This window comes from Sminthopsis crassicaudata, chromosome 5 (genome assembly GCF_048593235.1).
Source record: "Sminthopsis crassicaudata isolate SCR6 chromosome 5, ASM4859323v1, whole genome shotgun sequence".
Lineage (NCBI taxonomy): Eukaryota > Metazoa > Chordata > Mammalia > Dasyuromorphia > Dasyuridae > Sminthopsis > Sminthopsis crassicaudata.
The window spans coordinates 75,774,587-75,799,368 of NC_133621.1; the positions used below are offsets into that span (position 1 = coordinate 75,774,587).

Below are 24,782 nucleotides of genomic sequence, written 5' to 3' on the forward strand. Positions count from 1 at the left end.
ATATAAATGTTATACAATATTATTGTTCTATAAAAATGGTCAGCAGGATGATTTCAGAGAGCTCTGGAGAGACTTACATATACTCATGCCAAATAAAATGAGCAGAACCAGGAGATCATTGTACACAGCAATAACAAGATTATATGATGATCAATTCTGATACAGATGGCTCTTTTCTTTCTTTCTTTTTGCTTTATGTGTATATATTATAGCTTTTTATTTACAAGATATATGCATGGGTAATTTTTTAGCATTGACAATTGCAAAACTTTTTTGTTCCAACTTTTCCCCTCCTTCCCCCCACCCCTTGCCCCAGATGGCAAGTTGACCAATACATATTAAATATGTTAAAGTATAAGTTAAATACAATATATGTATATATGTCCATACAGTTATTTTGCTGTACAACAAGACTCAGACTTTGAAATGAGATGTCTCTTTTCAACAATAAGATGATTCAGGTCAGTTCCAATGATCTTGTGATGAAAAAAGCCATCTATAACCAGAGAGAGAGAGGACTGTGGGAACTGAGTATAGATCACAGCATAGCATTTTTCACTCTTTTTGTTTATTTTGGGCTTTTTTTTTTCTTGAATCACTTTTTTTCCTTTTTCATCAGATTTTTCTTGTCTAGGAAGATAATTGTATAAATATGTATGCATATATTAGATTTAACATGTATTTTTTCCATGTTTAACATATATTGAATTACTTGCCATCTGGGTGAGGGTATTGGGGAAAAAAGAGGGGAAAAACTGGAACACAAGATTTTGTAGGAATCAATGCTGAAAAATGACCTATGAATATGTTTTGAAAATAAAAAGCTTTAAAAAAACAATCCCATAGTGTAAATTATTTATTAATAAATACAAAATTACTGCTGAGCAATGATTATAATGATGTTAAACAATGCCTGCCTATAAACAAAAACTATACTTTAAGGTACAGAGGCTACTCAAAATACATAGGGATTGTGTAGAACCATAGATTTAGAACTGAATCATAAATCTAGATCCTGAAGGAAACTTAGAGGTCATGGAGTCAAATCCATTCATTTTTCAGATGAGGAAACTGAGATCTAAAGAAGTTACATGATCTGCTCAAAGGCACACAGCTAGTAAGTTGCTGAATTAGGAGTTGAATCCTGTCATTTTATCCACTCCATCATTATTTTGCTGAATTGAATTTCAGTGGTTGAAGGACTTAGCCAAGATGATACATGGTATGTGTCTGTGTATATATGTTTTTGCATGTATATGTGTACATATATGCATGTGCATATGTGTGTATATGTGTATATGTATAGAATGTATGTGTATATGTATATATATCTGTATGTGTGTGTATATATACATATATATATATATATACATACATAATATATACATATACATGTGGGTATATATACACATTATATATGCATATAAATAAACAAATAAATATAAATACATAAAGTGTAAAGAAATAATACATATATAAATATGAGTAAATACATGTATCAATAAATATAAATAAATATATTTATAAATATCAATAATTGCATGTATCTATAAATATCAATGACTAATTATGTCTATATATATAGATATGAATACATACAGCTACATATATAAATATAAATAAATGTATATATATGTATTATGAATGTAAGTATGTAGGAATGAATGAATGTATATATGTATATGTATGTATTATGTGTATATGTGTGTGTATAAATTGGGACTGGTCTTGTGACTCCAAATCTAGCATTCTGCCTGCCACAGTCCTCTGACACCCTAGATAATCCCAGTCTAAATGCTTCATTACCTCATATAACCTCTACCAGGGCCTAGTTTGAGGTAAAAGCAAGGTAGTTCCAGCAAAGGGAATCTGCAGTATTCTTTCCCCTTTTTTTGGCTGCTAGAGACATTGGTTTCTGGAACTGAACTCTGGGGAAAAATAAAACAAAACAAAACAAAAACTGATTCAGGAGGATTTCCTGTACTCAACAAAGCAGCAAAATCAATTAGCAGTCTTGAGTCCTGCTGAGGTTCTCTGTGGTGCCTCTAGCAACTCAGCGGGCACTCACAAGCAAAAACAGCTTGAAGGTTGCAGATTCTACATCTCCAGGTGCCAGGCTCATTTCAAGACCTATCCACAAATCCAGCCTATTTCAGGTCAGATGGATGGGATTCATTTTTTTCCTGTTCAGACATTAAACAGAAGGGATGTATTCATTTGGTTGCACTCAGAGGGTTTAAACCTGCCTTGGCATATTCAGGACCCAACCAACCAACCAAATTAAAAGAAAACAAAAGTATAATATGGGGTCTTCTTCTAGTTCTGGTTTGGAATCCTTTCTTTTTCTTCTCTTTTTTGCGTGTAAAACATTTCTCTCATTTATTACATTGGTGATGTTGACATTGTAAAGGTGATTATGCTTGACTCTACCTCTTTCCATCAACAAAATTGAAGCTAATTTAGGGCACTGATGTAAGATTATTATCAGGTTGAGTACTTATATAACTAAATTTATGGTGATGAGTCTTATACACATTGCATATGCCATCAGTCTCTGATTATGAGCTTTTATGGCACTCCTATTACTTGGTGACAGCTGTCAAGTATGTGGATGTTATCCTTTTATTTACTTCTGACATTTGAAGGTCAGATTAGAGTTTTAATTAGATTTTTTTTCTTTTGTCAATTCAGAAATATCACTCAGTTGAGGGCTCTTTGAAGTGGCAGTGACATCCCAGGAACTGATTGTTTTTTTGTTTTTTTGTTTTTTTTTCTGTGTTGGCTTGTTTTAACCAGTGTTTTCAAGGAAAAAAATAATTATTCACCACAATGACACTAGGAACTAATGAAATCCAGAAACTTATTAAGACTCTGCCAGCTGGGTTTATAATCCAAACAGGATATAAACATATTGCAATCTGTGTTTTTTTCTTTTTATTCAGGACCTGTAAGATCTGGTATAAACTCACAAACTGATTCTTTGTCTTGCAGGCTGGTTGCCTCTACCTTCCTTGCCTCCAGCAAGAGTTACTGGGTCTTAGTAGCAAGCAGAAGGCTCTCTTCTTCCACTACCACATGACTTAAGCTCAACTTTTGTCTCAAAATTTAGTGCACCACCATCCTGCTCATATCCTCCACTTGTGTAAAACTTGAACTTTCTCTTCCAGAAATGTCAGTCCATGTACCTTTTGCAAAGGTTAATAATCCCTGATTTAGGTACTGGGGTTGATTCTCTCCCTCTGTGACCAATAGATACTATCTTACTGTTTCCCTCCTATATTTAATGGGGATGATTGCTTTAGTTCCCATAATACTTAAAGGACAACACAGGACAACAACTAGGCTTGTGAAAAACCTTGGTTTCATACCATTTGGGGATTAGTTGAAGGGATTGAGGAAGTTTATCTGGAAAACGAGAAGGCTTAGAGGATACCTGTTTTATAACTTAGAGTTTTAAAGGGGAATAATAATGATTAGATTTATTCAGTTGTGTCCCAATGGAAGAATCAGGAGAAATGAGTGAAAGCAGCCATGGGAAACATATAGGCCTGATGTCTAATGGAGATTTCCTAACAACCAGAGCCATTCAGAAGTGAAAAGGGGTGCTTCCTGAGAAAGTAATTCATCCCTCATCAGAAATCTTCAAGCAGAGATTAAATATGGTTGAGATTGCTGTTTGGGAATGAATTGCATTGGATAATCACTGAAGATTCCTCCATTTCTAAAATTCTGAGTTGTACTGCCTAGGGTGACTAAATAAAATGTTCCAAATACCTTACATTTATATTGTATATTTATAGTTACAAAAGTTTTGGGATATATCATCTTATTAGATTCTCACAATTAGTTCCTTGGTACATTCTTCCTGTTGAAATCCTACATATCCTTGAGAGCTTACTCAAATTATTACTTCTTTAATCAAGTCTTGGCTTATTACCATAGTCAACCTGAAATAATTTTACATGGTTCTTTGGTTATTCTTTTACAAACATTTTTTGCAAAGTGGATTGGTGGAGAAAGTATGGACTTGGATTTTATTATCATAGAACTCACCCATTATGAAAAATCATTCTACTGATGCAGATCAGAAACTTCTCTGGCAGTCATTGAGAGATTATTTTGCCTGTGGTAATACAGAAAATACAAGTAGCTCTTTCTTACTCCAAGGACAACCTCCTCTTCATTTAGCTACTATTCCTGTCCCTTATGTATGTTGATTTATTTTGAATTATAGTGATTTATGTTTGCTATATATCTCCTATTCAACTACTAAATTCATGAACTCAGGGACTATTTTTTGGACTAGAACAATATTGCCTTTATTGTAGATGCTTAATAAAAACAATATTAACAATGCATGTCACAATTAGTATAAGTTTTATTCCGATTTCATAAAGTAAAGAAAAAAAGTTCAAACACTAAAGGGTAAAAGGATTTTTTAGAGTTGGAAGAAATTTTAGTTGCGATTTAATTTAAACTGTCCTTTTCCAAATAAAAATAAAGATGTAGGAAACTGGTTACAGAACCATTAAATGAAAATGCCTTAGCTTCAAGCCTTCTTATTGCAAGTTGGTCACTCATTTTACTGCACCATGATAATGTAAAGGGCCTTGATGAATTTGTCATTTGGGGAAGCAATGCTGGCTTGTGGGAGAACCATAGTGTGTGCTTTAGTCACTTAGTGCAAAAACTTGGTCTCTGATTCAATCCCATCCCATCCACATGAATTTTTGAATTGGAAGAAAGATTGGTTCTGAATAATTTTTTTTAATTAGAAGGTTAAAAGTTATTCTAAGGAATTGTCATCAGGCTAGTAAAATTATGGAGAATAGAAATTAGATATTAGGCATTAAATAGTTTTCTCTCACTAAGTGTATATAAAAAAAGTACAACCACAAAAGGAAGACAATGGAAAGAATACTATTTCTAGAGTATGAGGACTAAGGTTCAAATGTTGCTTCTGATTCCACCTATGTGATATTAGGCAAATCAATTCACTTTCCTGATCTCAATTATCACATCTGTAAAATTAAGAGTTTGGACTGTACAGCCTCTGAGATTCTTTTCTTCTCTTAATGTATGACCCTATGGTATTTTTCTCTCTCCTTCAATTTACTTATCTTTACATCAGAAATTTTAAGTCCCAGATCACACAATATATATCAAATGAACTTGTTTCCTTCCTACATTTACAATCACTGAAGAAATATGATAAATTAAGTACAGGTGCATTGATAGTGAAGGTATGTGTTTATCCAATGATTTCAGATTTTATTTGGTGAAGTTTAGGTTTAAAGTCTATAAACATTTGATTATCTCTCTTTCCCACTATCAAATTCAACTAGGTTTAAAGAAACATCAAGGTTACTGGGTATGCTATAAATTAACAGCATACATGCACAACAATTATTTGCACTGTATCAGCTGTTTGAAATCCTACCAAAGTCACCTTTAACCATGACTATGACTGCACCTGCTGGTTTGTCAATTCTAAAATGGTCCCAAAATTAAGTTCTTTCAGATAAAATATGATCAAGTAGAGGTATGAGTTATATATTTCCAAATAAATTATTTCTTATACATGTAAATTTTGTTTTTAAAGAGTTAAGTTCCAATTCAAGTAAAGTTATATATTAATATAACAGGGCTAACACTAGATATATGCTATCTAGAAGCAACATAGCTGAAACTATATAAATGACCCCATTGATCTTCTGTTACTAGTCTTGGCTACTACCAAGCTTTACTGGAGAGTTACTTGTAGAGGGGGAACTTTCTCTGTATAGAAATCTATATTCATCTATATCTATATCTCTCTATGTATCTACCTGTAGAGGTGGGGTGGTTTTGGAACATTTGATATCTTCAAGAAATTTTACAACAAACTGTTAGGTGGTCAATTCCAACTTAGCCTCATCTAATTTTCTCTTTGTCAGGACTTGAGACATTAGTTTTCTCTTCAAGGTCCAAGGACAGTGAGAACTTATTCTTGAGGGAAAATGACCATTTTTATCTACCTATCTATAAATGGTAGCAGGGAATCAGGGACACTAATCAAAACTGGTGAGATGATTGTGGTTAGTAATAAAAAGCGACCCTAGGAATGCTGAGGTTAATTCTGTGTAGTGACAATATCTTTATAACTTGATCAAGTAGACATTTGTGATCTTATTAAAATGAAAAGCTAAATAACTATAAATACATTGATTATATATTTACATTATATCCATTATACATTTAAATTAATTAATTGTAAATATAGCAATGTATAATGATAAAACAAACACTAAAACTGTGGAGATATGACTAGATTCAAGTGAAGAAGTATTTATTAAGTACCTGCTATGTATCAAGTATTGGGCTAAATTCTTGGATACAAAGAAAGGTAAAAGACAGTTTTTGCTCCCAAAGTTATGGGAGATAACATGCAAAGAATACTACAAGCAAGTCATAAAAATAGTAAATTGAAGCTCTTGATCTTATGATGAAAGAGAGAGAGAGAGAGAGAGAGAGAGAGAGAGAGAGAGAGAGAGAGAGAGAGAGAAACAGAAACACAGAGACAGACAGAAACACACAGATACAGAATGAGAAAAATACAGAAAGAGACAAAGAGAGACAGAAACAGATACAGTGACAGAGAGACAGAGACAGAGAGATACACAGAGTGCCAGAGATACAGAGAAAGAAAAAGAGACAAAGAAAGACATAAAGACAGAGAAAGAAGTCCAGATCCCTTTTTAAAATAAAAGACATAAAAAAAGTGGATATTATTTGATATCCAGGTTAGATTTGGCAAGATTAGATTTGAAAAGTTTCATTAAAAAGAAATCACTTAAAAACGCTAGAAGTTTTCAAAGATAACAAAAAAAAATGCTAGGGAATAAGATTATTTGGTGAAGTTTGAAGTACAGGTACATTGATAGTGGGGACACGTGTTTATCCAATGATTTCAGATTTTATTTGGTGAAGTTTAGGTTTAGAGTCTATAAACATATGATTATCTCTCTTTCTCACTATCAAATTCAACTAGGTTTAAAGAAACATCAAGGTTACTGGGTATGCTATAAATTAACATCATTCAAACATAAGTAATTATTTGCAATATATCAGCTGTTTGAGATCACTACCAAAGTCACCTTTTACCATGACTATGACTGCACCTCATGGTACACCAATTCTGAAATGGTCCCCAAATTAAGTTCTTTCAGGATACCAATTGCACTCTCTTTTCTAGAATTTCTTTTCAGGTTTCTTTGCAAACAAACAAACAAAAAAAGTTAATCTCACCTCTCAGAGGAAAAAAAAAAAAGTCTTATTAATTCTTCTTTTTATCTTTTCTTCATCAGTCACCATTAATGGTATCTATAGAGAGATAAATTGTCTCCTTAAAGACTTCTCATAGAAATGACAGTTAAAACATGTACAATCTACAATGTCAGATTCTTTATGCAGGACTTCTGGGGGCAGAGCCAAATCAGTAGAGATGACACATTTCTTTCTGACCTTCTCATACAAGCCTCAGATTAATTAGCAAATTCAGCCTCTGAATTAGCTCTGGACCAGCAGAATACATAAATATTGGGAATGCAACAAATTACCAGCAGAAGATAAATTCAAAGATTGCCAGAAAAAGGTCTGTTTCAATTAGAAATAGGGGGGAGGCAACTAGCACAAGCAGCTGAACACAAATGTCAGAGCAGACAGTGCAGACTCCCAGAGTGGTGCAAACTCTAAATGTCAGAGAATCTATGGGGAGGAATCTACAGCAATAGTATTGACTACTAGTTGCAAGCCAGTAGATCATCAGAGAAGTTAGAAAACATCCAATACAAATACAAAGGTAAATAGTGAATCCTGAAATGCCAGAGTCTCATTGCACCTGGCTATACCCACCCAGCACTGGGAGTGAGTCAGCACTGACCCAGGAGAGCTGTGGCCCTTTAAAGAAGAAGCCTCTACTTGTAGAGGAAGCTTGGAAAACCTCCCCTGCCCTAAAAGCCGTCTTTAATTTTTTTTTAAATGAGTAAAAAAGTAAAGAGAACTCTGATGATAGACAGCTTCTATGGTGAAAGAGAAGAAAAGATATAAAATGCTGAAGACACTTAAGGAAGATTGTCTCCAGATGAAGCCTCAAAAGATGATATAACTTAGTCTCCATCACGCAAGGCTCTCCAAGAAGAAATTAAAAATGATCTTTAAAGAGAGGTAGATGAAAAATGGGGAAAGGAAATGAAAACTTTGCAAGAGGGTTTGGAAATGTCATATAACTCATTAAAAGATAGATTTGATAAAAGAGAAAAAGAAAACAACTCCCAGAGTTGTTGCCAGAAAAAAATTATTATAGTGACAAGGAATATCAAAACACACTCAGAAAAAGACAACAAAATCAAAGCTCCTACATCCAACCCTTCAAGAAAAATATGAAATGGCCTCAGGCCATAGAAAATTTAAAAATGTGATTATGAAAATAAAGAGAGATGAAAATTTGAAAAGAAAAATGAGAATGATGCAAGAAAATCATGAAAAACAAATCAAAATCCTGGTAAAGGAAATACAAAAGAATGTTGAAGAAAAGAATATCTTAAAAATAGGTTAAGTCTCATGGCAAATGAAATGCAAAAAGCCAATGAGGGGAAGAACACCTTAAAAAGCAGAATTGGCTAAATGGAAAAAAAATCCCCTGAAGAAAATAAATCCTTTAAAAGAATAATTGGGCAAATGGAAATAGATATCAAATATTCAATGAAATTAAAAATTAATCAAATGATCAAATGAAGGTGGTCTAGCTGTATCAGGTCTAAAATTATATTATAAAGCAGCAATCACCAAACCCATTTGGTATTGGCTAAGAAATAGACTAGTTGATTAGTGGAATAGGTTAGGTCCAAAGGACAAAATAATCAATAACTTTAATAATCCAGTGTTTGACAAACCCAAGGACCCCAGCTTTTGGGATAAGAACTCAATGTTTGACAAAAATTACTGGGAAAATTGGAAATTAATATGGCAGAAACTAGGCATTGACCCACACTTAACACTATACACCAAAATCAGATCAAAATGGGTTCATGACGTAGGCATAAAGAATGAGATTATAAATAAATTAGAGGAACATAGGATACTTTACCTCTCAGACCTGTGGAAGAGCAATGAATTTATGTCCAAAGAAGAACTAGAGATCATTATTGATCACAAAGTAGAAAATTTTGATTATATCAAATTGAAAAGTTTTTGTACAAACAAAACTAATACAGATAAGATTAGAAGGGAAACAATAAACTGGGAAAACATTTTTATAGTCAAAGGTTCTGATAAAGGCCTCATTTCCAAAATATATAGAGAATTGACTTTAATTTATAAGAAATCAAGCCATTCTCCAATTGATAAATGGTCAAAAGATATGAAAAGACAATTCTCAGCTGAAGAAATTGAAACTATTTCTAGCCATATGAAAAGATGCTCCAAGTCATTATTAATCAGAGAAATGCAAGACAACTCTGAGATACCACTACATATCTGCCAGATTGGCTAGAATGACAGGGAAAGATAATATGTAATGTTTGAGGGGATGTGAGAAAACAGGGACATTGATACATTGTTGATGGACTTGTGAATACATCCAGCCATTCTGGAGAGCGATTTGGAACTATGCTCAAAAAGTTATCAAACTGGGCATACCCTTTGATCCACCAGTGTTATTACTGGGCTTATATCCCAAAGAGATCTCAAAAAAGGGAAAGGGACCTGTATGTGCAAGAATGCTTGAGGCAGCCCTCTTTGTAGTGGCCAGAAACTGGAAACTAAGTGAATGCCCATCGATTGGAGAATGGCTGAATAAATTGTGGTATATGAATATTATGGAACTAAGTAGATGCCCATCAATTGGAGAATGGCTGAATAAATTGTGGTATATGAATATTATGGAATATTATTGTTATATAAGAAATGACTAACAGGATGATTTCAAAAAGGCTTGGAGATATTTACATGAACTGATACTGAGTGAAATGAGCAGGACCAGGAGATTGTTGTATACTTCAACAACAATACTATATGATGATCAATTCTGATGTATGTGCCATCTTCAAAAATAAGATGAACCAAATCAGTTCCAATTGAGCTGTAAAGAACTGAACTGGGTACACCCAATGAAAGAACTCTGGGATATGACTGTGAAAAATCAAGTGGATAGCAGACTCGATTAAAAGCAAGAATTCTACAATATGTTGTTTACAAGAAACATATTTAAAGCAGAGTGATACATACAGAATAAAGGTAAAAACCTGGAGAAGAATCTATTATGCTCCAGGGGAAGTAAAAAAAAAAAAAAAAAAAAAGCAGGGGTAGCCATTCTGATCTCAGATTAAGCAAAAGCAAAAATTGATCTAATTAAAAGAGATAAGGAAGGAAACTATATCTTGCTAAAGGGTAGCATAAATTATGAAGCAATATCAATATTAAACATATATGTAACAAGTGGTGTAGCATCTAGATTCCTAAAGGAGAAGTTAAGAGAGTTGTAGAAGAAATAGATAGCAAAACTATAATATTAGGAGATTCAACCTTTCTCTTTTAGAACTAGATAAATCAAATAAGAAAGAAGTTAAAGAGGTAAGTAGAATACTTCAAAGGGTAAATATAATAGATAGGAGTATGCTTTCTTCTCAGCAGTTCATGGAATCTATACAAAAATTGATCATATATTAGGACATAAAGACTTCACAATTAAATGCAAAAAGGTAGAAATAGTAAATGCATGTTTTTTTCAGATCATGACAAAATAAAAATTGCATTCAATAAAAGGTCAGGGGAAAATAGACCAAAAATAAATTGGAAATTAAATAATCTCATCCTAAAGAATGAATGGGTGAAACAGTAAATAATAGACACAATCAATAATTTCATCCAAGGAGAATTACAATAATGAGACAACATACCAAAATTTGTGGGATACAGCCAAAGTGGTAATAAGGGGAAATGTTATATCTCCAGATGCTTACTTGCATAAAACAGAGAAAGATATGATCAGTGAATTAGGTTTGCAACTAAAAAAGCTAGAAAAACAACAAATTAAAAACCCCAAATCAAATACCAAACTTTAAATTCTAAATATAAAAGGAAAGATCAATAAAATTGAAACAAACAAAAAAAACCTATTGAATTACTAAATAAAACTGAGAGTTGGTTTTATCAAAAAAAAAAAAAAAACAACAACAAAATAGATAAACCTTTAGTTAATTTTATTAGAAAAAGGAAAGAGGAAAATCAAGTTATTGATTTCAAAAGTGAAAAGGGAGAACTATCCATCAATGAAGAAGAAATTAGAACAATTATAAGAAATTACCTTGCCCAATTTTATGCCAATAAATTCGACAAGTGAAATGGAGCAATACTTCCATTTATATAGATTGCCCAGATTAACAGAAGAGGAATTAAATTACTTAAATAGTCCCATTGCAGAAAATAAATAGAACAAGCTATTAATCAACTCTCTAAAAAAATCCCCAGGACCAAATGGATTTACATGTGAATTCTACAAATAAACAAGTTAATTGTTTAAATTAACTCCAGTACTATATAAACTATTTTAAAAAAGAAAGGAATGAATGAGTCCTACCAAATTCCTTTTATGACACAGACATGGTACTGATACCTAAACTAGGTAGGTTGAAAACAGAGAAAGAAAATTGTACACCAATCTCCCTAAGGAATATTGATGCGAAAATCTTAAATAAAATATTAACAAAGAGATTACAGAAAATAATCCCCAGGATAATACACCATGACCAATTAGGATTTATACCAAGAATGCAGGACTGGTTCAATATTAGGAAAACTATTAGCATAATTGACTATATCAATAATCAAATTAATTTAAAACATATGATTATCTCAATAGATGCAAAAAAAAGCATTTGATAAAATAGAGCACCTATTCCTAATAAAAACACTAGAGAGTATAGGAATTAATGGATTTTTCCTTAAAACTCTCAGTAGCATCTATTTAAAACCATCAGCAAGCATCATATGTAACGGAGATAAACTAGAATCATTCCCAGTACAATTATGGGTGAAACAAGGTTGTCCACTATCACCATTACTATTTAATATTATATTACAAATCACTTTAGATAAGAGAAGAAAAAGAGATTAAAGGAATTAGAGTAGGTAATGAGGAAACCAAATTATCACATCTTTACAGATGATATGATGGTATAATTTAGAGAACCCTAGAAAATCAACTAAAAACTCTGAGAAATAATCCACAACTTTAGCAAAGTTTCAGGATACAAAATAAATCCACATAAATCATGAGCAGTTTTATATATAATCCAACAGCAAGAGATACAAAGAGAAATTCCATTTAAAATAGCTGTTGATGGTATAAAATATTTGGTAATCTATCTGCCAAGGAAAAGTGAGAAATTATATGAGGAAAACTACAAAACATTTTCCATACAAATAAAGTCAGATCGAAGCAATTGGAAAAATATCAAATGCTCTTGCATAAGTCAAGCAAATATAATAACTATGATGATATTCTCTAAATGAATCTATTTATTTTGTGCTATGCCAATCAAACTTCTATGAAAATATTTTACTCAACTAGAAAAATTAACAACAAAATTCATCTGGAAGAACAAAAGGTCGAGAATTTCAAAGAAATTAATGAAGAGAAAAGCAAATGAAGGTAGCCTAGCTGTACAGATCTAAAATCATATTATAAAGCAGCAGTCTTCAAAACCATTTGGTACTGGCTAAGAAATAGAGTTATTAGTGGAATAGATTAGTGGAATAGAACAAAACAGTCAATGACTATAGCAAGCTAGTATTTAACAAACCTAAAGGCCTCAGGTTTGGGGGTAAGAATTCACTATTTGAAAAAAAAAACTGCTGGGAAAATTGGAATCTAGTATGGCAGAAACTAGGCAATGACCTACACCTAATATAGTACACCAAGATAAGGTCTGAAATGGGTTCATGATCTGGACCTAAAGAATGTTATCATAAAAAATAAGAAGAACATAGGATAGTTTACCTCTCAGATTTGTGGAGGAGGAAGGAATTTGTGATCAAAGAAAAACTAGAGATCATTATTTATCACAAAATAGATAATTTTGATTATATTAAATTAAATTGTTTTTGTACAAACAAAACTAATGCAGACAAAATTAGAAGAGAATCAATAAACTGGGAAAACATTTTTACATCCAAAGGATCTCATAAAGGCCTTATTTCTTTTCTTTTTTTTTTTAAATTTTTATTTTATTTTATAATTATAACATTTTTTGACAGTACATATGCATGGGTAATTTTTTACAACATTATCCCTTGCACTTACTTCTATTCAGATTTTTTCCCTTCCTCCCCCAACCCCCTTCCCCAGATGGCAAGCAGTCTTATATATGTTAAATATATTACAGTATAATTTAGATACAATATATGTGTGTAGAACCGAATTTTTTGTTGCACAGGAAGAATTGGATTCAGAAGGTAAAAATAACAGTTTACATTCATTTCCCAGTGTTCCTTTTCTGGATGTAGCTGGTTCTGTCCATCATTAATCAATTGGAATTGGATTAGCTCTTCTCTATGTTGAAGAAATCCACTTCCATCAGCATACATCCTCGTACAGTATCATTGTTGAAGTGTATAATGATCTTCTGGTTCTGCTCGTTTCACTCAGCATCAGTTGATGTAAGTCTCTCCAAGCCTCTCTGTATTTCTCCTGTTGGTCATTTCTTATAGAACAATAATATTTCATAACATTCATATACCATAGTTTACCCAACCATTCTCCAATTGATGGACATCCATTCATCTTCCAGCTTCTAGCCACTATGAAAAGGGCTGCCACAAACATTTTGGCACATACAGGACCCTTTCCCTTCTCTAGTAGTTCCTTGAGGTATAAGCCCAGTAGTAGTATGGCTGGGTCAAAGGGTATGCACATTTTGATAACTTTTTGGGCATAATTCCAGATTGCTCTCCAGAATGGTTGGATTCTTTCACAACTCCACCAACAATGCATCAGTGTCCCAGTTTTCCCACAGCCCCTCCAACATTCATCGTTATTTGTTCCTGTCATCTTAGCCAATCTGACAGGTGTGTAATGATACCTCAGAGTTGTCTTAATTTGCATTTCTCTGATCAATAGTGATTTGGAACACTCTTTCATATGAGTGGAAATAATTTTAATTTCATCATCTGAAAATTGTCTGTTCATATCCTTTGACCATTTATCAATTGGAGAATGGCTTGATTTCTTATAAATTAAAGTCAATTCTCTGTATATTTTGGAGATGAGGCCTTTATCAGAACCTTTAACTGTAAAATTTTTTTCCCAATTTGTTACTTCCCTTCTAATCTTGTTTGCATTAGTTTTGTTTGTGCAGAAACTTTTTAATTTGGTGTAATCAAAATGTTCTATTTTGTGATCAATAAAGGTCTCTAGTTCTCCCTTGGACACAAACTCCTTCCTCCTCCACAAGTCTGAGAGGTAAACCATCCCATGTTCCTCCAATTTATTTATGATTTCGTTCTTTATGCCTAAATCTTGGACCCATTTTGATCTAATCTTAGTATGTGGTGTTAAATGTGGGTCCATGCCTAGTTTCTGCCATACTAATTTCCAGTTTTCCCAGCAGTTTTTGTCAAATAATGAATTCTTATCCCAAAAGTTGAGATCTTTGGGTTTGTCAAACACTAGATTGCTATTTGTATTCACTATCTTGCCCTGTGAACCTAACCTATGCCACTGATCAACTAGTCTATTTCTTAGCCAATACCAAATGGTTTTGGTGACTGTTGCTTTATAATATAGCTTTAAATCAGGTACACTTAGACCACCTTCCTCTGACTTTTTTTTCATTAGTTCCCTTGCAATTCTCGACCTTTTATTCTTCCATATGAATTTTGTTGTTATTTTTTCTAGGTCATTAAAATAGTTTCTTGGGAGTCTGATTGATATAGCACTAAATAAATAGATTAGTTTGGGGAGTATTGTCATCTTTATTATATTCGCTCGGCCTATCCAAGAACACTGAATGTCTTTCCAATTATTTAAATCTGACTTTATTTTTGTGGCAAGTGTTTTGTAATTTTGCTCATATAATTCCTGACTCTCCTTTGATAGATATATTCCCAAATATTTGATACTATCGACTGTTATTTTGAATGGAATTTCTCTTTGTATCTCTTGCTGTTGGATTGTGTTGGTAATGTATAAAAATCCTGAGGATTTATGTGGATTTACTTTGTATCCTGCGACTTTGCTAAAATTCTGAATTATTACTAATAGCTCTTTAGCAGAGTCTTTGGGGTTCTCTAAGTATACCATCATGTCATCTGCAAAAAGTGACAATTTGATTTCTTCATTTCCTACTCTAATTCCTTGGATCTCTTTCTCGGCTCTTATTGCCAAAGCTAGAGTTTCTAGTACTATATTGAATAGTAATGGTGATAGTGGGCAACCTTGTTTCACTCCTGATCTTATAGGGAAAGGTTCTAGTTTATCACCATTACATATGATGTTTACTGAAGGTTTTAAATATATGCTCCTTATTATTTTAAGGAATAGTCCATTTATTCCTATACTCTCAAGCGTTTTTAGTAGGAATGGATGTTGGATTTTATCAAATGCCTTTTCTGAATCTATTGAGATGATCATATGGTTTTTATTAATTTGATTATTAATATGGTCAATTATACTAATAGTTTTCCTAACATTAAACCAGCCCTGTATTCCTGGTATAAATCCCACTTGGTCATAGTGTATTATCCTGGGGATGATTTTCTGAAGTCTATTTGCTAATATCTTATTTAAGATTTTAGCATCAATATTCATTAAGGAAATTGGTCTATAGTTTTCTTTCTCAGTTTTCGATCTACCTGGTTTAGGTATCAGTACCATGTCTGTGTCATAGAAGGAATTTGGTAGGACTCCTTCAATCCCTATTTTTTCAAATAGTTTACATAGCATTGGAGTTAGTTGTTCTTTAAATGTTTGGTAGAATTCACCTGTAAATCCATCTGGTCCTGGGGACTTTTTCTTAGGAAGTTGGTTAATAGCTTGGTCTATTTCTTTTTCTGAGATGGGACTATTTAGACTACTTACTTCTTCCTCTGTTAAGCTGGGCAAGCTATATTTTTGAAGGTATTCTTCCATTTCATTTAAGTTATTGAATTTATCGGCATAAAGTTGAGCAAAGTAGCTCCTAACTATTGTTCTAATTTCCTCTTCATTAGTGGTGAGTTCACCCTTTTCATTTTCAAGACTATCAATTTGCTTTTTCTCTTTCCTTTTTTTAATCAGGTTTACTAAGGGTTTGTCTATTTTGTTGGTTTTTTCATAAAACCAACTCTTAGTTTTATTAATTAATTCAATAGTTTTTTTACTTTCAATTTTATTAATCTCACCTTTTATTTTTTGAATTTCAAGTTTTGTGTTTGTCTGGGGGTTTTTAATTTGTTCCTTTTCTAGCAATTTTAGTTGTAAACCCAATTCGTTGGCCCTCTCTTTCTCTATTTTATGCAAGTAGTCCTGTAGAGATATAAAACTTCCCCTAATTACTGCTTTGGCTGTATCCCACACATTTTGGTATGATGTCTCATTATTGTCATTTTCTTGGGTGAAGTTATTAATTATGTCTATGATTTGCTGTTTTACCCAATCCTTCTTTAGTATAAGATTATTTAGTTTCCAATTATTTTTTGGTCTATTTTCCCCTGGCTTTTTATTAAATGTTATTTTGATTGCATTATGGTCTGAAAAGGATGCATTTACTATTTCTGCCTTACTGCATTTGATTTTGAGGTTTTTATGCCCTAGTATATGATCAATTTTTGTATAGGTTCCATGAACTGCTGAGAAGAAAGTATATTCCTTTCTGTCTCCATTTAGCTTTCGCCAAAGATCTATCATATCAAACTTTTCTAGTATTCTATTTACCTCTTTGACTTCTTTCTTATTTATTTTGTGGTTTGATTTATCTAATTCTGAGAGTGCAAGGTTGAGATCTCCCGCTATTATAGTTTTGCTATCTATTTCGTCTTGCAGCTCTCTTAATTTCTCTTTTAAGAATTTAGATGCTGCACCACTTGGTGCATACATGTTTAATATTGATACTGCTTCACTATTGATGCTTCCCTTTAGCAGGATATAATGCCCTTCCTTATCTCTTTTAATTAGATCAATTTTTGTTTTTGCTTGATCTGAGATGAGGATGGCTACTCCTGCTTTTTTGGTTTTGCCTGAAGCATAATAGATTCTGCTCCACCCTTTTACTTTTAGTTTGAATGTCTCATCCTGTTTCAGGTGTGTTTCCTGTAAACAACATATAGTAGGATTCTGACTTTTAATCCAGTCTGCTAACTGCTTCCTCTTTATGAGGCAGTTTGCCCCATTCACATTTATGTTTAGAAGGACTAATTCTATATTGCTTGCCATCCTATTAACCCCTGCTTATGCTTTTCCCCTTTCCTTCCCTTTTATCCTCCTATCCAGTATTAAACTGATAAACACCACTTGCTTTTCACAGCCCTCCCTTTTTAGGATCCCTCCCCCACCTTAAAGATCCTCCCCTTATTTTACCCCTTTTCCTCGAAATTATTGTATTCCCTTCCCCTTAGCTTACTCCTTCCCTTTCACTTTTCAATGAAGTGGAAGAAGTTTCACCATAAATCGAATATGTCTATTGATACACGCTATGTTCATCTCCCTCCTTTCTTTCTCTCAGATATAATATACTTTGCCTCTTCATGAGATGTAGTACCACCACTTTATACTTTTTTATGATATAATCTCCTTTCCACCTCTAGTTTCTAAGACAAATTGTACATATGTTCTTTACATATTCTTTTGACAGAAGTATAGTTCTCAAGATTTCTTTTTACCTTTTTTAGAAGTCTCTTGACTTCTGTATTTGAAGATCAAACCTTTTATGTAGGTCTGGTTTTTTCATCAAAAATAGATGGAATTCATTTATTTCGTTAAATGTCCATCTTCTTCCCTGGAAAACGATGCTCATTCTTGCTGGGTAAGTTATTCTTGGCTGCATACCAAGTTCCTTAGCCTTTCGGAATATCATGTTCCAGGCCCTGCGTTCTTTTAATGTGGACGCTGCTAGATCCTGGGTTATCCTTATTGTGGATCCTCTATATCTGAATTGTTTTTTTCTAGCAGCTTCCAGTATCTTTTCCTTTGTCTGATGGTTCTTGAACTTGGCCACTATATTTCTTGGCGTTTTGATTTTAGGGTCCCTTTCAGTAGGTGATGGATGAATTTTTTCAATGTCTATTTTACCCTTTGTTTCCAAAACGTCTGGGCAGTTCTCTTTGATAATTTCCTTCGAAAATGGTGTCCAAGCTCTTTTTTTCCTCCCATTTTTCAGGGAGTCCGATTATTCTCAAATTGTCTCTCCTGGATCTGTTTTCCAGGTCTGTTGTCTTTCTGGTAAGGTACTTGACAGTCTTTTCAATTGTTTCATTTCTCTGGTTTTGCTTGACTCCCTCTTGGTTTCTCCTTGAGTCATTCATGTCTACTTGTTCCAGTCTAATTTTCAATGATGTATTTTCTTCACTCACTTTTTTTATATCTCTTTGTAATTGTCCAATTGAGTTTTTATCTTCTATGGAATTTTTTTCCATTTTATCCATTTTATTTTTTAGAGAGCTGATTTTTTTTTCCAGCTCTCTAATCCTGTTTTCCTTGGAGTTGTTTACCTTTTCCAGCTCACTAATCCTGTTTTCCTTGGAGTTGTTTACCTTTTCCAGCTCACTAATCTTGTTTCTCAATGATTTGATTTCTTTATCCACTCTGTCTTTGAATGCATGGGATGACTTCTCCAGGCTCTCTTGCCAAGCTTCCCTTTCCTTTTCCCATTTCTCTTCCAGCTCTCTTGTGAGAGCCTTTTTGATTTCCTCTATGAGCTTCTTTTGTATTGAGGAGCAGCTTATATCCCTCCCAGGGGATACATATGGGGACAGTCTGTACCTAGTCTCCTCAGCATTTGAAGTCTGCTCCTTTTCCACACAGAAGCTGTCAATGGTTAGAGCCCTTTTGAATTTTTTGTTCATTTTGTCAGAGTAGGAATCAAAGAAAACAAACTGACAAGAGAGACAATTGGTCTGTTTTGCGGGGGATAGGGCTGGATGGTGTTAATGGGCTTCATCTTCAGACTGGGGGTAGGGCAGCAGAGAGCCACTAACAGAACAGCAATGACTGTACTGAGTCTGCGCTCTGAGGCTCTGAGAATGCACCGAGTCAGTCCAGGTGGGGGTTGGGGGTGGCCGGGCTCTGAGAGACGCTGGCTTTCTGGGGTTTTAATCTTCACCTCTGGTGTTTACACCCTCTCCACCGCTCCTGGCTTGCTGCCAAGACGGAGCATCCACACTGGGGCAAAAGCCCTTTCACAGAAATGGCAGCGATCACACCCCTCCCCCTCTGGTCTGAGCTGTGTGAGCTGCCTGTCTTGCTCTGGCTGTCTGCCCTCAGTCTGCGCCCAGTCTGATTGACCCTCCCCGGAGCAAACACAGACCTTTTCTGGCGACTTTCAAGGATGTCTTCTCTTGGTGATAATTTGTGGATTTCTTTCTGGGTCAAGCATTAAGTCAGAGGCTTGTCATGAAGTAAGTTCTGAGAGAAAACGAGGAGCTCAAGCAGCTGTCTGCCTCCACGCCGCCATCTTGGCCGGAAGTCACCTAAAGGCCTTATTTCTAAAATATATAGAGAATTGACTCAAATTTATAATAGTTCAAGCCATTCTCCAATTGACAAATGGTCAAAGGATATGAACAAACAATTTTTAGATGAAGAAATTTAAATTATGTGTAGTCACATGAAAAGCTGCTCCAAATCACAATTGATAAGAAAAATGCAAATTAAGACAACTCTGAGATAGCACTACACACCTGTCAGATTAGCAAAGATGACAGGAAAAGATAATGACAAATGTTGGAGGGGATGTGGGAAAAGTGGGACACTGATACATTGTTTGTGAAACTGTGAACAGATCCAACTATTCTGGAGAGCAATTTGGACCTATATCCAAAAAGTTATCAAACTGTCCATACCTTTTGATCCAGCAGTGTTTATACTCTGATTATATTTCAGAGATCTTAAAGGGGGGAAAGGGACCCACATGTGCAAAAATGTATGTGGCAGTTTGTAAAGGGCTGAAACTCTTGAGTGAATGCACTGGGGTGGGACAATTGAGCACTTGAGGCTAATTACTGATTGGACAATACTCTATAGAAATATGCTTACAACATGGCCCTTCCCACTATCCTGTGCTAGCCCAATAGTTTGGTGTATACAGAGAATTGTGGGAGGGACTAGGAGGTACAGTAAGACTAGCCAGGGTCACTTCTTCAAGAGAGATAAAGAGGTGAGGTTGCAGAGATCCTATGCGTCCACTCTCTTCACTTCTACCACTAAAGACCAAGAATAAAGACTTTTGCTTATCCTGACTCAGGCTGATTTTAAGGTACCCAGGGTCTAATGCAGTCGCCACAGCAGCCCTCTTTGTAGTGGCAAGAGTGGAACTGAGTGGATACCCATCAATTGGAGAATGGCTGAATAAATTATGGCATATGAATGCAATGAATACTATTGTTCTGTAAGAAACAACCAGCAGAATGATTTCAGAGAGGCTTAAAGAGGCCTACATGAACTGATGCTAAGTGAAATGAGCAGAACCAGGAGATCGTTATATATGGCAACAACAAGATTATACATTATACAACTATCAATTCTGATGGACTTGGTTCTCTTCAACAATGAGAGGATTTAAACCAATTCTACTTGTTCAGTGATGAATAGCGCCATCTAGACCAAGAGAGAGAAGCATGGGAACAGAATGTGAAATACAACATAGCATTCTCATTCTCTCTGTTGTTATTTGCATGCATTTTATTTTCTTTCTGAGTTTTTCTTTTCCTTCCTTCTTGATCTGATTTTTCTTGTGTAGCAAGATAACTGTATAAATATGTGTACATATATTAGTTTAACATTGGTTTCAACATATTTAACATATATTGGACTACTTGCCAGCTAGGGGAGGAGAGTGGGGGAAGAGAAGGACAATTTGGAACAAAAAATTTTTCAAGAGTCAATGTTTGAAAAATTACCCATGCATTTGCTTTGCAAATAAATGAATGAATGAATGAATGAATGAATAAATAAATACGTAACTAAATGGAATTAAAAAAAAAAAAAAAAACTACTTTTGTGCCAGCTACTATGTGATTACCTGGGAGAAAAAGGATAGTATATATAGGCTACTGGCATTTTATTTGAATTATATATAAAATTACCTAAATTGTCTTTATTTTGTTACTATGAATCCAATTCCTTTACCTATATGCATGTCTAAAAGAGAAATATTGACCTATTTATCACAATATATTCATATTAGCATTACTCAGTGATTAATGAATATCTAAACCCTCCCACACTTTTGGTGTTTAATTATATCTTAAATTTAAGTCATGATGAATATGAGGAAATCAGCAGAATATGGAAGTGGTTTGTGGAACCCTAACTTATTTCATTTTTTTCATATTTTGGATAGTATATCTTTAAGAGAGAATTAATAGAATTATGGGAAGTGATTATTATGGCTAGTTTACAAAGGCTCAATTGCATAAGATATAAAATAAAGTTTAATTACAATTGTATGAACTTTTCTGAAGAAAAATATGCAGGACCAAGAAAACAACATACAAAAAGATTATAAAAATTTGAATTAAAAGATCACTAAAAGGATGTTGAACTTTGAACAATACAACAAATAATGAAAATTCCATAGATGAGATAATAAGTCATATTCTTTAAAGTGATGAGGGGCAACTAGGAAAGACTATTGTATGTATTATCAAACACAATCTCTATTTTTTTAAAAATTGTTCTAATGGTTGGTTCATTCTGGATCTGAAGAAGATAGGTGGGGATTGTCTATGAAGTAAGGATAAAAATATCGATGTATCTCTTTAAAAAAGAAACCATGGTCTAAAATTATATAGAGGAAATTGGCCTAAAAATAATGGGATGATATCAAGAATGCAATTTTCAAAGCGAAGAGTAATAACTGTGATTTAAGGTTAGAAAACTGGAAATTGTCTTTACAGATTGAGGACATACAAAGTTGATAGAATAACTAAGACTTCTTTTAATGCTCTAAAATCAATGCAAATGAATGACAGGGTCTTTTATGTATTGTATGATTGCTAAATCTTAAAATAAGCCAATGTTGGTGGTGAATAAATTTGGCCAACCTACCAAAAGGGCATGTTTAACAATATTGAGCTAAGGGAAAGGTCACATAAATACATTGACAACTATTAAGGGTGGGTGGGATACCCTTTATAGACTAGATGAAAGATAAATTTTTTTTTTAGCAATTATTTGAAATCCGTATAAGTAAGATGGGTATCCTTCAGTGAACTTAAATCTGGTCGAAGTATAGGCAAGAGTTTGGAGAACAAGTTACTTTTACCTGGATTGACTTTTAAATATTTCACTGGAACTTGCCCTATCACTATCCTGTTCCATTTTTCTTGTTCTAATTTCTAATTCATTCAAGAGACTTGTTTACCCTTCATAAAAGGATCTTCTGGCATGACTTTTTTTTCTTCTTCTTTCTCCTCATCCTCCTCCTCTTTTTCCCTTCTTCTCCTACTCCTTCTTTTCACAGTTAATTTAATACCATGTTATCAGTCCCCTTTCTGTGATTAGATCTTGCAATTTGTTGTCATTATTTAAAATATATTAAAAGTTTCTCTTTTAAGTAACAAAAATTAATTTTATTTTGCTCCCCACTCTGTCCAACTGGGAAAAAAGAAAAGCAAATTCCTTATAAAATACATATAATCAAACCCAAACAATATATTTCCTTCATTTGCCACATTTTTAAAAGCATGTTTCATTGAATTAATAAAATTTTCATTTTGCAAAAACAAAATCCTTCTAAACCAGAATGGGGAGAGTCTATATCACAAAATAATATGAATATTCATTCCTGGGGGTTTGAGGAAAAATCTAGACTGTATCATTAAAAGCATGTTTGTGAGCTTTTAGAAAAGGAAGAACTGATCATTAATAAGGGTTCATCAAGAATTGTCAGTCAGATTGAAAAGACATCTATTTAAAAATACATTTATTGGAGAAGTCAATCCTGGAGATGCCATTTTGTTGTTGTATAGTTGTTTCAGATGTATCCAACTTTTTGTGATCCTATTTGGATTTTTCTTGACAAATATATTAGAGTGGCTGTCATTTCCTTCTCCAGCTCATTTTACAGTATCAAAACTGGTAAACAGGGTTAATTGTCCAAATTTACACAGCTAGTAAATAACTGAGTCTGGATTGTTATATGTCTTTCCCATGGAAATAAAAATATTTGGATCAGGATTCTAACTCTGGTTTTCCCAATTACAAATCCAGAACTCCATCCAGCTGCTTCTCTAGTTGATTGTTTTTTTTTCTGGATGTTTTCAGTCTATGTGAGATTAGTTGACCACTACCTTAGGTTGATGTGGAGAGGATTCCTGTTCATATCCAAGGTTAACCCAAATGGCCTCTCATACCTGTTAGCTCTGAGATTGCTTCTATTCCTTCAAGAGCTTTTTTTTCCAATACTAGAAACTGAGGATTTTGATTTAACCCAGATTTTGAGATTTGGCTGCTTCATTGATGAACCAAGTAAAACAGCGTAGGGAGTTTGAAAGGTAGATCATATATCTAAGTAGCAACTTTAAAAGGATGCTATTATCTGAGTCTCAGAACAGCTTTGCTAAGAGACTGATCCATTCTTTGGGGGAAACTACTACACATCTGCATTCTGCACAGTCAATCAGAAGGCAAATTAAAAAGCCCGCTTCTTCAAAACCCCAGGGAGGTAACTGGGTCCTGCTCCCCTGTAATGCCTCACTAGTCCATTAGCCTGGAGTCAGTTACAATAATGGCTCCCCAATTGTATTTTCATTCTGAGTGCCATGCAATGCTTCATTGCATAAATCAATCTTTCCAATATCACTTACATTTAAATATTTGTTTATTTGACAGAGACTCAGATGGATGCAATTCTTTTCTTTAATATTAGCAATGATATTGGAAGCTCAGTTTTAAAAGAAAATAATTCAAATGTGGTTCTCTGATGATAATGCCCACTTTTGAAAGTATCTACAAATGGGAATGAATACATATATATGTACACAATACATATATGTATATATATAAGATACATATTTATCTTTATATTTTACATATATGTGTTTATATCTATACACATGTATATACATATATATGTTTATGCATATATGTATGTGTGTATTTTATATATTATATATACTAAGTTCATAGAATAAATGGCAACTTTTATTTTTGTAAAAAACTATAGAGCTGTTCTAGTAATTTCTCTAACTGTTAATTATCATAATAATTGCTCACCTGCAGAAATCATTAGGTGATAGACAACCCATAGTTATATTGTACAGTGTAGACAGGGGAAGCATGAAAGGATTAATTACACTGCATTATATATGCAATGACATCTTTGTCTATGGTTGAAAACTGTGATCATGTTTAGATGTGTCTCTTTGCATTTTGCTTATAATTTAATAGCTTTTTTTCCTCCATGGTTTCCAAAAAGAGGTAAGATTTTTATCCCTTTCTTATTGGATGCAGGCAGATCTCTAATGGGGCTAAATCTATTCATTTACTAGTAAGAATTCATTTGGCTTATAACTCTGCTGATTGTGCAGGTTTCATAGTGATGCCATCA

General features: G+C 33.6%; 1 long non-coding RNA gene across 1 annotated transcript in view; it reads left to right on the forward strand.

The window, feature by feature from the left end:
• Positions 1 to 3,776, forward strand: part of LOC141542634 (uncharacterized) — a 48,767-nt gene extending 44,991 nt beyond the window's left edge. The window contains exons 2-3 of the long non-coding RNA XR_012482222.1: positions 1,063 to 1,222; positions 2,992 to 3,776. This is a non-coding gene — a long non-coding RNA (uncharacterized LOC141542634). The remainder of the gene's footprint in view (positions 1 to 1,062; positions 1,223 to 2,991) is intronic.
• The last annotated feature ends 21,006 nt before the right edge of the window (positions 3,777 to 24,782 follow it).